The following is a 15821-nucleotide window of genomic DNA, read 5'->3' as shown; positions in this document are numbered from 1 at the left end:
AATCCGGAGCCCTCGGGGAGAGTCTGCAGGAGTAAAGACAGAGGCAAAGAAGGCATTCAGCACCTCTGCCTTCTTTATATCCTCTGTCTCCAGGGCACCCACTTCGTTCAGCAGTGGGCCTATATTGCCTCTTGTGTTAGTTTTATTTGCTACGTATTTGAAGAAGCCCTTTCTATTGTCTTTAACCCGACTAGCAAGATTGAGTTCCAAGGAGGCCTTAGCTGTCCTAATTGCCTCCCTACATCCTCTAACAACTGTCCTATATTCCTCCCAAGCGGCAGAAGTTAGGATTCTGCTTAGGCTGGGGCTTCAAAGAGCCACAAAGCCTACACGTCCCGAAACACTGGTTCTGTAAAAGGCATGAAAACAATAGTGCGCCACTGCAGCAACACTGCTCCTTACATAGCTTGCCCATGAGGAACAGCCACGGTGGTGGCGAAGTGAGCTTCACTGCTATGCTGTCCCCAAGTGTAGGGTTAGTGTTAGGCTTAGGGTTCAGAGAGCTGCAAAGCCAACAGCTTCAGAGGCATTGAGGCTGCAAAATGCATACCAAGAAGAATATCCCACTGCAACAACACTGCTCTTTACACGTCTTTCTCATCTGGAATACACATGATGCTGAAGCCTCAGTATTGTGTTATAGTCAAGTTTAGGGTTACGGTTAGGGTTAGGGTTAGGGTTAGGGTTAGGGTTAGGGTTCATAGAGACACAAGGCCTACAGGTCCGGAAACACTGTGGCTGCAAAACACATGCCAAGACAAGTCTGGCATTGCTCCTACATTGCTCCTTACATACCTTGCTCATGTGCAATGCACATGGTGCTGGAGACGTGAGCCTCCGTTCCAGGTACCATTCAAGGCAGGCTTTTGGTTCAGAGAGCCAAAATGCCTCACAGTTCCAGAGACATTAAGGCTGCCAAAGGCATGCAAAGATGAGTACGAAACTGCATCAACCCTGCTCCTTACATACCTTCCGCATAGGAAGACACGTGGTGCTGCACACTACAGCCTAACTAGAACTGTGTCCTAGAGCTTAGCTTTCCGCTTCGGGTTAGTGTTCAGTGAGTTACAAAGCCTGAAGTTCCAGCAATACTTGCTCTGGAAAAGTCATTCCAGGGGGAGCAGAGGAAGTCATTAACATTGGCCGCTTCAAAACTTTCTCATCTGGAATAGCGACTGTGCATGAGCATAGAGCCTCAATACGACGCTGACATAAAGATGAGGGTTAGATATAGACTTCAGAGAGGCACAAAGCCCACAGCTTCAGAGACATTGTGGCTGCCAAAGGCATGCCAAGGCCAGAATGCCACTGAATCAACCCTCCTCCTACTATGCCATACGCATACGAATAGCCTTGGTGCTGGATACACAACGTAACTATTACGGTGTCACAGAGGTTGGGGTTCACAGAATCACAGAATCCCAAGGGTTGGAAGGGACCTAAAAAGATCATCTAGTCCAACCCCCCTGCAAGAGCAGGGTAACCTACAGTACATCACACAGGAACTTGTCCAGGCGGGCCTTGAATATCTCCAGTGTAGGAGACTCCACAACCCCCCTGGGCGACCTGTTCCAGCGCTCTGTCACTCTTACAGTAAAGAAGTTCTTCCTGATGTTAACGTGGAACTTCCTATGTTCCAGTTTACACCCATTGCCCCTTGTCCTATAACTGGATATCACTGAAAAAAGCCTAGCTCCATCATCCTGACACCTACCCTTCACATATTTGTAAACATTGATGAGGTCACCCCTCAGTCTCCTCTTTTGCAAGCTAAAGAGACCCAGCTCCCTCAGCCTCTCCTCATAAGGGAGATGTTCCACTCCCTTCATCATCTTTGTGGCTCTGCGCTGGACTCCTTCAAGCAATTCCCTGTCCTTCTTGAACAGAGGGGCCCAGAACTGGACGCAATATTCCAGATGAGGCCTCACCAAGGCTGAGTAGATGGGGAGGAGAGCCCCTCTTGACCTACTAACCACTCCCTTTCTAATGCACCCTAAGATGCCATTTGCCTTCTTGGCCACAAGAGCACATTGCTGGCTCATGGTCATCCTCCTATCCACCAGGACCCCCAGGTCCCTTTCCCGTTCACTACTTTCCAGCAGGTCAACCCCCAACCTGTACTGCTACATGGGGTTGTTCTTCCCCAGGTGCAAGACTCTACACTTGCCCTTGTTAAATTTCATCAAGTTTCTCGTCGCCCAAATCTCCAGCCTGTCCAGGTCTCGCTGAATGGCAGCACAGCCTTCTGGTGTGTCAGCCACTCCTCCCAGTTTTGTGTCATCAGCAAACTTGCTGAGGGTGCACTCAGTTCCCTCATCCAGGTCATTGATGAAAATATTAAACAGCACCGGTCCCAGCACCGACCCCTGAGGAACTCCACTAGTCACAGCCCTCCAGCTAGATTCTGCGCCATTGACCACAACTCTCTGCCTTCTTCCTTTCAACCAGTTCTCGATCCACCTCACTACTTGATCGTCAAGCCCACACTTCTTTAGCTTATCTATGAGGATGCTGTGGGAGACAGTATCAAATGCCTTACTGAAATCGAGAAAAACTACATCTACCGCTCTACCATCATCCCTCCACCTAGTCACTTCCTCATAGAAGGCTATAAGGTTGGTCATACATGACTTCCCCCTCATAAAACCATGTTGGCTGTTCTTAATGACCCCCTCATCCTTGATGTGCCTACTGATGGAGTCAAGAATAAGTTGTTCCATCACCTTTCCAGGGATGGAGGTAAGGCTGACCGCTCTATAATTACCCGGGTCCTCCTTCTTGCCCTTCTTGTAGATTGGTGTGTCCTTTGCCATCCGCCAATCCTCAGGCACCTCGCCCGTTTCCCACGACTTACCAAAGATGATGGAAAGTGGCCTAGCAATGACCTCTGCCAACTCCCTCAGCACCCGTGGGTGCATTCCATCCGGACCCATCGATTTACAGATGTCCAGATTGCATAGCTGATCCCTAACCCAATCCTCATCTACCAAAGCAAACTCCTCCTTTGTCCTGACTCCTTCTGGGGCTATAGAAATCCGGAGCCCTCGGGGAGAGTCTGCAGGAGTAAAGACAGAGGCAAAGAAGGCATTCAGCACCTCTGCCTTCTTTATATCCTCTGTCTCCAGGGCACCCACTTCGTTCAGCAGTGGGCCTATATTGCCTCTTGTGTTAGTTTTATTTGCTACGTATTTGAAGAAGCCCTTTCTATTGTCTTTAACCCGACTAGCAAGATTGAGTTCCAAGGAGGCCTTAGCTGTCCTAATTGCCTCCCTACATCCTCTAACAACTGTCCTATATTCCTCCCAAGCGGCAGAAGTTAGGATTCTGCTTAGGCTGGGGCTTCAAAGAGCCACAAAGCCTACACGTCCCCAAACACTGGTTCTGTAAAAGGCATGAAAACAATAGTGCGCCACTGCAGCAACACTGCTCCTTACATAGCTTGCCCATGAGGAACAGCCACGGTGGTGGCGAAGTGAGCTTCACTATTACGCTGTCCTCAAGTGTAGGGTTAGTGTTAGGCTTAGGGTTCAGAGAGCTGCAAAGCCAACAGCTTCAGAGGCATTGAGGCTGCAAAATGCATACCAAGAAGAATATCCCACTGCAACAACACTGCTCTTTACACGTCTTTCTCATCTGGAATACACATGATGCTGAAGCCTCAGTATTGTGTTATAGTCAAGTTTAGGGTTACGGTTAGGGTTAGGGTTAGGGTTAGGGTTAGGGTTCATAGAGACACAAGGCCTACAGGTCCGGAAACACTGTGGCTGCAAAACACATGCCAAGACAAGTCTGGCATTGCTCCTACATTGCTCCTTACATACCTTGCTCATGTGCAATGCACATGGTGCTGGAGACGTGAGCCTCCGTTCCAGGTACCATTCAAGGCAGGCTTTTGGTTCAGAGAGCCAAAATGCCTCACAGTTCCAGAGACATTAAGGCTGCCAAAGGCATGCAAAGATGAGTACGAAACTGCATCAACCCTGCTCCTTACATACCTTCCGCATAGGAAGACACGTGGCGCTGCACACTACAGCCTAACTAGAACTGTGTCCTAGAGCTTAGCTTTCCGCTTCGGGTTAGTGTTCAGTGAGTTACAAAGCCTGAAGTTCCAGCAATACTTGCTCTGGAAAAGTCATTCCAGGGGCAGCAGAGGAAGTCATTAACATTGGCCGCTTCAAAACTTTCTCATCTGGAATAGCGACTGTGCTTGAGCATAGAGCCTCAATACGACGCTGACATAAAGATGAGGGTTAGATATAGACTTCAGAGAGGCACAAAGCCCACAGCTTCAGAGACATTGTGGCTGCCAAAGGCATGCCAAGGCCAGAATGCCACTGAATCAACCCTCCTCCTACTATGCCATACGCATAGGAATAGCCTTGGTGCTGGATACACAACCTAACTATTACGGTGTCACAGAGGTTGGGGTTCCGGCTAGGGTTCAGAGAGTTACAAAAGCTGAAGTTCCAGCAATACTTGGTGTGGAAAAGTCATTCCAGGGGGAACACAGGACATCATTAACATCGGTCGTTTCAAAATTTTCTCATCTGGAAAAGCCACTGTGCTAGAGCCCAGAACCTAAATATGACTTTGACATACAGATTAGGCTTAGAGTTAGGTATAGGCTTCAGAGAAGCACAGAGCCCACAGCTTCAGAGCCATTGTGGCTGCAAAAGGCACGCCGAGTACGGCACTACATCAACATTGCTCCCTGCACGACTTTCTCAGGTAGAACACTGTACTGGAGACCACAGCATTACAATTATGGCGCCATAGAATCACAGAATCACAGAATCCCAAGGGTTGGAAGGGACCTCAAAAGATCATCTAGTCCAACCCCCCCACAAGAGCAGGGTAACCTACAGTACATCACACAGGAACTTGTCCAGGCGAGCCTTGAATATCTCCAGTGTAGGAGACTCCACAACCCCCCTGGGCAACCTGTTCCAGTGCTCTGTCACTCTTACAGTAAAGAAGTTCTTCCTGATGTTAACGTGGAACTTCCTATGCTCCAGTTTACACCCATTGCCCCTTGTCCTATCACTGGATATCACTGAAAAAAGCCTAGCTCCATCATCCTGACACCTACCCTTTACATATTTGTAAACATTGATGAGGTCACCCCTCAGTCTCCTCTTCTCCAAGCTAAAGAGACCCAGCTCCCTCAGCCTCTCCTCATAAGGGAGATGTTCCACTCCCTTCATCATCTTTGTGGCTCTGCGCTGGACTCCTTCAAGCAATTCCCTGTCCTTCTTGAACAGAGGGGCCCAGAACTGGACGCAATATTCCAGATGCGGCCTCACCAAGGCTGAGTAGAGGGGGAGGAGAACCTCTCTTGACCTACTAACCACTCCCTTTCTAATGCACCCCAAGATGCCATTTGCCTTCTTGGCCGCAAGAGCACACTGCTGGCTCATGGTCATCCTCCTATCCACCAGGACCCCCAGGTCCCTTTCCCCTTCGCTACTTTCCAGCAGGTCAACCCCCAACCTGTACTGCTACATGGGGTTGTTCTTCCCCAGATGCAAGACTCTACACTTGCCCTTGTTAAATTTCATCAAGTTTCTCCCCGCCCAACTCTCCAGCCTGTCCAGGTCTCGCTGAATGGCAGCACAGCCTTCTGGTGTGTCAGCCACTCCTCCCAGTTTTGTGTCATCAGCAAACTTGCTGAGGGTGCACTCAGTTCCCTCATCCAGGTCATTGATGAAAATATTAAACAGCACCGGTCCCAGCACCGACCCCTGAGGAACTCCACTAGTCACAGACCTCCAGCTAGATTCTGCGCCATTGACCACAACTCTCTGCCTTCTTCCTTTCAACCAGTTCTCGATCCACCTCACTACTTGATCGTCAAGCCCACACTTCTTTAGCTTATCTATGAGGATGCTGTGGGAGACAGTATCAAATGCCTTACTGAAATCGAGAAAAACTACATCTACCGCTCTACCATCATCCCTCAACCTAGTCACTTCCTCATAGAAGGCTATAAGGTTGGTCATACATGACTTCCCCCTCATAAAACCATCTTGGCTGTTCTTAATGACCCCCTCATCCTTGATATGCCTACTGATGGAGTCAAGAATAAGTTGTTCCATCACCTTTCCAGGGATGGAGGTAAGGCTGACCGCTCTATAATTACCCGGGTCCTCCTTCTTGCCCTTCTTATAGATTGGTGTGTCCTTTGCCATCCGCCAATCCTCAGGCACCTCGCCCGTTTCCCACGACTCACCAAAGATGATGGAAAGTGGCCTAGCAATGACCTCTGCCAACTCCCTCAGCACCCGTGGGTGCATTCCATCCGGACCCATCGATTTACAGATGTCCAGATTGCATAGCTGATCCCTAACCCAATCCTCATCTACCAGAGCAAACTCCTCCTTTGTCCTGACTCCTTCTGGGGCTATAGAAATCCGGAGCCCTCGGGGAGAGTCTGCAGGAGTAAAGACAGAGGCAAAGAAGGCATTCAGCACCTCTGCCTTCTTTATATCCTCTGTCTCCAGGGCACCCACTTCGTTCAGCAGTGGGCCTATATTGCCTCTTGTGTTAGTTTTATTTGCTATGTATTTGAAGAAGCCCTTTCTATTGTCTTTAACCCGACTAGCAAGATTGAGTTCCAAGGAGGCCTTAGCTGTCCTAATTGCCTCCCTACATCCTCTAACAACTGTCCTATATTCCTCCCAAGCGGCAGAAGTTAGGATTCTGCTTAGGCTGGGGCTTCAAAGAGCCACAAAGCCTACACGTCCCCAAACACTGGTTCTGTAAAAGGCATGAAAACAATAGTGCGCCACTGCAGCAACACTGCTCCTTACATAGCTTGCCCATGAGGAACAGCCACGGTGGTGGCGAAGTGAGCTTCACTATTACGCTGTCCTCAAGTGTAGGGTTAGTGTTAGGCTTAGGGTTCAGAGAGCTGCAAAGCCAACAGCTTCAGAGGCATTGAGGCTGCAAAATGCATACCAAGAAGAATATCCCACTGCAACAACACTGCTCTTTACACGTCTTTCTCATCTGGAATACACATGATGCTGAAGCCTCAGTATTGTGTTATAGTCAAGTTTAGGGTTAGGGTTAGGGTTAGGGTTAGGGTTAGGGTTAGGGTTCATAGAGACACAAGGCCTACAGGTCCGGAAACACTGTGGCTGCAAAACACATGCCAAGACAAGTCTGGCATTGCTCCTACATTGCTCCTTACATACCTTGCTCATGTGCAATGCACATGGTGCTGGAGACGTGAGCCTCCGTTCCAGGTACCATTCAAGGCAGGCTTTTGGTTCAGAGAGCCAAAATGCCTCACAGTTCCAGAGACATTAAGGCTGCCAAAGGCATGCAAAGATGAGTACGAAACTGCATCAACCCTGCTCCTTACATACCTTCCGCATAGGAAGACACGTGGTGCTGCACACTACAGCCTAACTAGAACTGTGTCCTAGAGCTTAGCTTTCCTCTTAGGGTTAGTGTTCAATGAGTTACAAAGCCTGAAGTTCCAGCAATACTTGCTCTGGAAAAGTCATTCCAGGGGGAGCAGAGGAAGTCTTTATCATTGGCCGCTTCAAAACTTTCTCATCTGGAATAGCGACTGTGCTTGAGCATAGAGCCTCAATACGACGCTGACATAAAGATGAGGGTTAGATATAGACTTCAGAGAGGCACAAAGCCCACAGCTTCAGAGACATTGTGGCTGCCAAAGGCATGCCAAGGCCAGAATGCCACTGAATCAACCCTCCTCCTACTATGCCATACGCATAGGAATAGCCTTGGTGCTGGATACACAACCTAACTATTACAGTGTCACAGAGGTTGGGGTTCCGGCTAGGGTTCAGAGAGTTACAAAAGCTGAAGTTCCAGCAATACTTGGTGTGGAAAAGTCATTCCAGGGGGAACACAGGACATCATTAACATCGGTCGTTTCAAAATTTTCTCATCTGGAAAAGCCACTGTGCTAGAGCCCAGAACCTAAATATGACTTTGACATACAGATTAGGCTTAGAGTTAGGTATAGGCTTCAGAGAAGCACAGAGCCCACAGCTTCAGAGCCATTGTGGCTGCAAAAGGCACGCCGAGTACGGCACTACATCAACATTGCTCCCTGCACGACTTTCTCAGGTAGAACACTGTACTGGAGACCACAGCATTACGATTATGGTGCCATAGAATCACAGAATCACAGAATCCCAAGGGTTGGAAGGGACCTCAAAAGATCATCTAGTCCAACCCCCCCACAAGAGCAGGGTAACCTACAGTACATCACACAGGAACTTGTCCAGGCGGGCCTTGAATAGCTCCAGTGTAGGAGACTCCACAACCCCCCTGGGCAACCTGTTCCAGTGCTCTGTCACTCTTACAGTAAAGAAGTTCTTCCTGATGTTAACGTGGAACTTCCTATGCTCCAGTTTACACCCATTGCCCCTTGTCCTATCACTGGATATCACTGAAAAAAGCCTAGCTCCATCATCCTGACACCTACCCTTTACATATTTGTAAACATTGATGAGGTCACCCCTCAGTCTCCTCTTCTCCAAGCTAAAGAGACCCAGCTCCCTCAGCCTCTCCTCATAAGGGAGATGTTCCACTCCCTTCATCATCTTTGTGCCTCTGCGCTGGACTCCTTCAAGCAATTCCCTGTCCTTCTTGAACAGAGGGGCCCAGAACTGGACGCAATATTCCAGATGCGGCCTCACCAAGGCTGAGTAGAGGGGGAGGAGAACCTCTCTTGACCTACTAACCACTCCCTTTCTAATGCACCCCAAGATGCCATTTGCCTTCTTGGCCGCAAGAGCACACTGCTGGCTCATGGTCATCCTCCTATCCACCAGGACCCCCAGGTCCCTTTCCCCTTCGCTACTTTCCAGCAGGTCAACCCCCAACCTGTACTGCTACATGGGGTTGTTCTTCCCCAGATGCAAGACTCTACACTTGCCCTTGTTAAATTTCATCAAGTTTCTCCCCGCCCAACTCTCCAGCCTGTCCAGGTCTCGCTGAATGGCAGCACAGCCTTCTGGTGTGTCAGCCACTCCTCCCAGTTTTGTGTCATCAGCAAACTTGCTGATGGTGCACTCAGTTCCCTCATCCAGGTCATTGATGAAAATATTAAACAGCACCGGTCCCAGCACCGACCCCTGAGGAACTCCACTAGTCACAGACCTCCAGCTAGATTCTGCGCCATTGACCACAACTCTCTGCCTTCTTCCTTTCAACCAGTTCTCGATCCACCTCACTACTTGATCGTCAAGCCCACACTTCTTTAGCTTATCTATGAGGATGCTGTGGGAGACAGTATCAAATGCCTTACTGAAATCGAGAAAAACTACATCTACCGCTCTACCATCATCCCTCAACCTAGTCACTTCCTCATAGAAGGCTATAAGGTTGGTCATACATGACTTCCCCCTCATAAAACCATCTTGGCTGTTCTTAATGACCCCCTCATCCTTGATATGCCTAGTGATGGAGTCAAGAATAAGTTGTTCCATCACCTTTCCAGGGATGGAGGTAAGGCTGACCGCTCTATAATTACCCGGGTCCTCCTTCTTGCCCTTCTTATAGATTGGTGTGTCCTTTGCCATCCGCCAATCCTCAGGCACCTCGCCCGTTTCCCACGACTCACCAAAGATGATGGAAAGTGGCCTAGCAATGACCTCTGCCAACTCCCTCAGCACCCGTGGGTGCATTCCATCCGGACCCATCGATTTACAGATGTCCAGATTGCATAGCTGATCCCTAACCCAATCCTCATCTACCAGAGCAAACTCCTCCTTTGTCCTGACTCCTTCTGGGGCTATAGAAATCCGGAGCCCTCGGGGAGAGTCTGCAGGAGTAAAGACAGAGGCAAAGAAGGCATTCAGCACCTCTGCCTTCTTTATATCCTCTGTCTCCAGGGCACCCACTTCGTTCAGCAGTGGGCCTATATTGCCTCTTGTGTTAGTTTTATTTGCTATGTATTTGAAGAAGCCCTTTCTATTGTCTTTAACCCGACTAGCAAGATTGAGTTCCAAGGAGGCCTTAGCTGTCCTAATTGCCTCCCTACATCCTCTAACAACTGTCCTATATTCCTCCCAAGCGGCAGAAGTTAGGATTCTGCTTAGGCTGGGGCTTCAAAGAGCCACAAAGCCTACACGTCCCCAAACACTGGTTCTGTAAAAGGCATGAAAACAATAGTGCGCCACTGCAGCAACACTGCTCCTTACATAGCTTGCCCATGAGGAACAGCCACGGTGGTGGCGAAGTGAGCTTCACTATTACGCTGTCCTCAAGTGTAGGGTTAGTGTTAGGCTTAGGGTTCAGAGAGCTGCAAAGCCAACAGCTTCAGAGGCATTGAGGCTGCAAAATGCATACCAAGACGAATATCCCACTGCAACAACACTGCTCTTTACACGTCTTTCTCATCTGGAATACACATGATGCTGAAGCCTCAGTATTGTGTTATAGTCAAGTTTAGGGTTAGGGTTAGGGTTAGGGTTAGGGTTAGGGTTAGGGTTCATAGAGACACAAGGCCTACAGGTCCGGAAACACTGTGGCTGCAAAACACATGCCAAGACAAGTCTGGCATTGCTCCTACATTGCTCCTTACATACCTTGCTCATGTGCAATGCACATGGTGCTGGAGACGTGAGCCTCCGTTCCAGGTACCATTCAAGGCAGGCTTTTGGTTCAGAGAGCCAAAATGCCTCACAGTTCCAGAGACATTAAGGCTGCCAAAGGCATGCAAAGATGAGTACGAAACTGCATCAACCCTGCTCCTTACATACCTTCCGCATAGGAAGACACGTGGTGCTGCACACTACAGCCTAACTAGAACTGTGTCCTAGAGCTTAGCTTTCCTCTTAGGGTTAGTGTTCAATGAGTTACAAAGCCTGAAGTTCCAGCAATACTTGCTCTGGAAAAGTCATTCCAGGGGGAGCAGAGGAAGTCTTTATCATTGGCCGCTTCAAAACTTTCTCATCTGGAATAGCGACTGTGCTTGAGCATAGAGCCTCAATACGACGCTGACATAAAGATGAGGGTTAGATATAGACTTCAGAGAGGCACAAAGCCCACAGCTTCAGAGACATTGTGGCTGCCAAAGGCATGCCAAGGCCAGAATGCCACTGAATCAACCCTCCTCCTACTATGCCATACGCATAGGAATAGCCTTGGTGCTGGATACACAACCTAACTATTACAGTGTCACAGAGGTTGGGGTTCCGGCTAGGGTTCAGAGAGTTACAAAAGCTGAAGTTCCAGCAATACTTGGTGTGGAAAAGTCATTCCAGGGGGAACACAGGACATCATTAACATCGGTCGTTTCAAAATTTTCTCATCTGGAAAAGCCACTGTGCTAGAGCCCAGAACCTAAATATGACTTTGACATACAGATTAGGCTTAGAGTTAGGTATAGGCTTCAGAGAAGCACAGAGCCCACAGCTTCAGAGCCATTGTGGCTGCAAAAGGCACGCCGAGTACGGCACTACATCAACATTGCTCCCTGCACGACTTTCTCAGGTAGAACACTGTACTGGAGACCACAGCATTACGATTATGGTGCCATAGAATCACAGAATCACAGAATCCCAAGGGTTGGAAGGGACCTCAAAAGATCATCTAGTCCAACCCCCCCACAAGAGCAGGGTAACCTACAGTACATCACACAGGAACTTGTCCAGGCGGGCCTTGAATAGCTCCAGTGTAGGAGACTCCACAACCCCCCTGGGCAACCTGTTCCAGTGCTCTGTCACTCTTACAGTAAAGAAGTTCTTCCTGATGTTAACGTGGAACTTCCTATGCTCCAGTTTACACCCATTGCCCCTTGTCCTATCACTGGATATCACTGAAAAAAGCCTAGCTCCATCATCCTGACACCTACCCTTTACATATTTGTAAACATTGATGAGGTCACCCCTCAGTCTCCTCTTCTCCAAGCTAAAGAGACCCAGCTCCCTCAGCCTCTCCTCATAAGGGAGATGTTCCACTCCCTTCATCATCTTTGTGCCTCTGCGCTGGACTCCTTCAAGCAATTCCCTGTCCTTCTTGAACAGAGGGGCCCAGAACTGGACGCAATATTCCAGATGCGGCCTCACCAAGGCTGAGTAGAGGGGGAGGAGAACCTCTCTTGACCTACTAACCACTCCCTTTCTAATGCACCCCAAGATGCCATTTGCCTTCTTGGCCGCAAGAGCACACTGCTGGCTCATGGTCATCCTCCTATCCACCAGGACCCCCAGGTCCCTTTCCCCTTCGCTACTTTCCAGCAGGTCAACCCCCAACCTGTACTGCTACATGGGGTTGTTCTTCCCCAGATGCAAGACTCTACACTTGCCCTTGTTAAATTTCATCAAGTTTCTCCCCGCCCAACTCTCCAGCCTGTCCAGGTCTCGCTGAATGGCAGCACAGCCTTCTGGTGTGTCAGCCACTCCTCCCAGTTTTGTGTCATCAGCAAACTTGCTGATGGTGCACTCAGTTCCCTCATCCAGGTCATTGATGAAAATATTAAACAGCACCGGTCCCAGCACCGACCCCTGAGGAACTCCACTAGTCACAGACCTCCAGCTAGATTCTGCGCCATTGACCACAACTCTCTGCCTTCTTCCTTTCAACCAGTTCTCGATCCACCTCACTACTTGATCGTCAAGCCCACACTTCTTTAGCTTATCTATGAGGATGCTGTGGGAGACAGTATCAAATGCCTTACTGAAATCGAGAAAAACTACATCTACCGCTCTACCATCATCCCTCCACCTAGTCACTTCCTCATAGAAGGCTATAAGGTTGGTCATACATGACTTCCCCCTCATAAAACCATCTTGGCTGTTCTTAATGACCCCCTCATCCTTGATATGCCTACTGATGGAGTCAAGAATAAGTTGTTCCATCACCTTTCCAGGGATGGAGGTAAGGCTGACCGCTCTATAATTACCCGGGTCCTCCTTCTTGCCCTTCTTATAGATTGGTGTGTCCTTTGCCATCCGCCAATCCTCAGGCACCTCGCCCGTTTCCCACGACTCACCAAAGATGATGGAAAGTGGCCTAGCAATGACCTCTGCCAACTCCCTCAGCACCCGTGGGTGCATTCCATCCGGACCCATCGATTTACAGATGTCCAGATTGCATAGCTGATCCCTAACCCAATCCTCATCTACCAGAGCAAACTCCTCCTTTGTCCTGACTCCTTCTGGGGCTATAGAAATCCGGAGCCCTCGGGGAGAGTCTGCAGGAGTAAAGACAGAGGCAAAGAAGGCATTCAGCACCTCTGCCTTCTTTATATCCTCTGTCTCCAGGGCACCCACTTCGTTCAGCAGTGGGCCTATATTGCCTCTTGTGTTAGTTTTATTTGCTATGTATTTGAAGAAGCCCTTTCTATTGTCTTTAATCCGACTAGCAAGATTGAGTTCCAAGGAGGCCTTAGCTGTCCTAATTGCCTCCCTACATCCTCTAACAACTGTCCTATATTCCTCCCAAGCGGCAGAAGTTAGGATTCTGCTTAGGCTGGGGCTTCAAAGAGCCACAAAGCCTACACGTCCCCAAACACTGGTTCTGTAAAAGGCATGAAAACAATAGTGCGCCACTGCAGCAACACTGCTCCTTACATAGCTTGCCCATGAGGAACAGCCACGGTGGTGGCGAAGTGAGCTTCACTATTACGCTGTCCTCAAGTGTAGGGTTAGTGTTAGGCTTAGGGTTCAGAGAGCTGCAAAGCCAACAGCTTCAGAGGCATTGAGGCTGCAAAATGCATACCAAGAAGAATATCCCACTGCAACAACACTGCTCTTTACACGTCTTTCTCATCTGGAATACACATGATGCTGAAGCCTCAGTATTGTGTTATAGTCAAGTTTAGGGTTACGGTTAGGGTTAGGGTTAGGGTTAGGGTTAGGGTTCATAGAGACACAAGGCCTACATGTCCGGAAACACTGTGGCTGCAAAACACATGCCAAGACAAGTCTGGCATTGCTCCTACATTGCTCCTTACATACCTTGCTCATGTGCAATGCACATGGTGCTGGAGACGTGAGCCTCCGTTCCAGGTACCATTCAAGGCAGGCTTTTGGTTCAGAGAGCCAAAATGCCTCACAGTTCCAGAGACATTAAGGCTGCCAAAGGCATGCAAAGATGAGTACGAAACTGCATCAACCCTGCTCCTTACATACCTTCCGCATAGGAAGACACGTGGTGCTGCACACTACAGCCTAACTAGAACTGTGTCCTAGAGCTTAGCTTTCCGCTTAGGGTTAGTGTTCAATGAGTTACAAAGCCTGAAGTTCCAGCAATACTTGCTCTGGAAAAGTCATTCCAGGGGGAGCAGAGGAAGCCTTTATCATTGGCCGCTTCAAAACTTTCTCATCTGGAATAGCGACTGTGCTTGAGCATAGAGCCTCAATACGACGCTGACATAAAGATGAGGGTTAGATATAGACTTCAGAGAGGCACAAAGCCCACAGCTTCAGAGGCATTGTGGCTGCCAAAGGCATGCCAAGGCCAGAATGCCACTGAATCAACCCTCCTCCTACTATGCCATACGCATAGGAATAGCCTTGGTGCTGGATACACAACCTAACTATTACGGTGTCACAGAGGTTGGGGTTCCGGCTAGGGTTCAGAGAGTTACAAAAGCTGAAGTTCCAGCAATACTTGGTGTGGAAAAGTCATTCCAGGGGGAACACAGGACATCATTAACATCGGTCGTTTCAAAATTTTCTCATCTGGAAAAGCCACTGTGCTAGAGCCCAGAACCTAAATATGACTTTGACATACAGATTAGGCTTAGAGTTAGGTATAGGCTTCAGAGAAGCACAGAGCCCACAGCTTCAGAGCCATTGTGGCTGCAAAAGGCACGCCGAGTACGGCACTACATCAACATTGCTCCCTGCACGACTTTCTCAGGTAGAACACTGTACTGGAGACCACAGCATTACGATTATGGTGCCATAGAATCACAGAATCACAGAATCCCAAGGGTTGGAAGGGACCTCAAAAGATCATCTAGTCCAACCCCCCCACAAGAGCAGGGTAACCTACAGTACATCACACAGGAACTTGTCCAGGCGGGCCTTGAATAGCTCCAGTGTAGGAGACTCCACAACCCCCCTGGGCAACCTGTTCCAGTGCTCTGTCACTCTTACAGTAAAGAAGTTCTTCCTGATGTTAACGTGGAACTTCCTATGCTCCAGTTTACACCTATTGCCCCTTGTCCTATCACTGGATATCACTGAAAAAAGCCTAGCTCCATCATCCTGACACCTACCCTTTACATATTTGTAAACATTGATGAGGTCACCCCTCAGTCTCCTCTTCTCCAAGCTAAAGAGACCCAGCTCCCTCAGCCTCTCCTCATAAGGGAGATGTTCCACTCCCTTCATCATCTTTGTGGCTCTGCGCTGGACTCCTTCAAGCAATTCCCTGTCCTTCTTGAACAGAGGGGCCCAGAACTGGACGCAATATTCCAGATGCGGCCTCACCAAGGCTGAGTAGAGGGGGAGGAGAACCTCTCTTGACCTACTAACCACTCCCTTTCTAATGCACCCCAAGATGCCATTTGCCTTCTTGGCCGCAAGAGCACACTGCTGGCTCATGGTCATCCTCCTATCCACCAGGACCCCCAGGTCCCTTTCCCCTTCGCTACTTTCCAGCAGGTCAACCCCCAACCTGTACTGCTACATGGGGTTGTTCTTCCCCAGATGCAAGACTCTACACTTGCCCTTGTTAAATTTCATCAAGTTTCTCCCCGCCCAACTCTCCAGCCTGTCCAGGTCTCGCTGAATGGCAGCACAGCCTTCTGGTGTGTCAGCCACTCCTCCCAGTTTTGTGTCATCAGCAAACTTGCTGATGGTGCACTCAGTTCCCTCATCCAG

Source organism: Lathamus discolor, chromosome 4 (genome assembly GCF_037157495.1).
Source record: "Lathamus discolor isolate bLatDis1 chromosome 4, bLatDis1.hap1, whole genome shotgun sequence".
In the NCBI taxonomy this organism is placed as follows: Eukaryota; Metazoa; Chordata; class Aves; order Psittaciformes; family Psittacidae; genus Lathamus; species Lathamus discolor.
This window is presented reverse-complemented; position numbering follows the sequence as displayed.